Here is a 1,679-nt window from a genome sequence, read left to right as displayed (position 1 = left end):
GGATTTTTTTAACAGTTGTTTGCACATTATTTTATATATCACAGAGAGCATTCAGATCTGGTTACAAATTGCCAAATCTGCATCATGTCAGAGGTTGCATGTACGCCTCTGCACCAGATCTGCTCCAGGTCTGGTATCATGAACCTTCCTGAAACCTGCGCTGGGTCTGGCTCTGATCTTTTTCACATTCATTTCAGTTTTGGACCATCTGGATTTTTGAGTGGAAAAGGGCGTACTCAAGGTTTTTGAGGGGTACACATTGTTTATATGAGCCCCCTGCTCCTGTCTCACCTGGACCTTCATCAGCTCCAGCTCAAAGCCTTCYTCCTGCTGCAGCTGCTTCAGCACCAATCTTCATCTCTGGGGCTGCTGTCCGTTCTACAGTTTACCATTCAGCTCCTCTCCTTTGATGTTCATCAACTCTCCGCTGCACTCGTCTCCTCTGTGGACACACTCTATCGCTCTGTAGTCACTCTTTCAGCTCGTCTGCAGGAGTGTTACTGCTGGCACTGCCAGGCCTACTSCTGCTCTCATTTCCACACCATGCAGCTCCCAGCCCACTCCTGAGYCCCTTCTTTAAGCTTTCACCCTTGCCAACACCTGCTCTGGGTCATCTCTAGGTGAGACATACTCACTCATGRCTCAKTAACTTCTCCATTTTTTAAATGAGGCAGGGCTTACATGTCCACACGTTCAAACATTTCACCCTGGCTGCGCTCCAAAACCCTCCAGGGCAGTATATTAATCTTGTATCGATTATTTTACCCTCCCCTGAAGTCGATCGGTGTATCTCTACTGCTGACAGCTTCTCTGCTGTTCTTAAAACATCTGACCCATGCCTCTCAAAAGACCTCTCAGTTGGTCAGTTTCTGTATCAGTATCACAAGGCATTCACCACCAAAGTTGCCACAGTCCACTCCCAGTCTTGTCTTACCTTAGATTGGTCTATCATCGACTCAGAAATGATTCCAGTAAAAAAACAAAACGAACAAAACCCCACCTCCTTCTAGATMTCTCTGTACCCCATTCTGGTTCCCATCATAATATACCAAAGCATATACACTGTCTTTCATTCCTTCGGGATCTGGCTATTTCAGTCATTAAACTGATTCATTCCAGTATTTAAACAGACTCCGATCTATCCTCAGGTTTTATTTTAGGGMAGCTGATTCGCCAATAAATGGTCCCCTTCATCTCCGCAATCTGTGTCCTCAGAAGWTTTTWCAATTTTTACRAAATTGTTCCCATCACCTTAGCCTGTTGCTTGCAGGGCTATCACTGGAAAAGAAAGCGCATAGTCACCCCTCATGATGATGCCTCTTTGGTAGAAGCTATTAATAAAGGCCACTCCACTTCCAAATCWATTATGCCAGTCATTAAGAATTACATCATCTCTGCATGTCACATTCCTGGTTCTAACCCTGGATTTACACTAGATATGACTCTGCTCCACTGTGCTGCAGTTTACAGCTGTTCATTTGAAACCCTATATATACAGTATATATATGCAGCAGGTAAAGTAAGTATTGAACACGTCACCATTTTCTCAGTAAATATATTACTAGAGGTGCTAACGACATGAAATTGTCACCAGATGTTGGTAACAACCCAAGTGATCCATACATACAAAGAAATCAAACCTTAAATGTCCAGAAATGAAGTTATTTGTAATAATGTGG

Source organism: Austrofundulus limnaeus, unplaced genomic scaffold (genome assembly GCF_001266775.1).
Source record: "Austrofundulus limnaeus strain Quisiro unplaced genomic scaffold, Austrofundulus_limnaeus-1.0 Scaffold669, whole genome shotgun sequence".
Taxonomy (NCBI): domain Eukaryota; kingdom Metazoa; phylum Chordata; class Actinopteri; order Cyprinodontiformes; family Rivulidae; genus Austrofundulus; species Austrofundulus limnaeus.
This window is presented reverse-complemented; position numbering follows the sequence as displayed.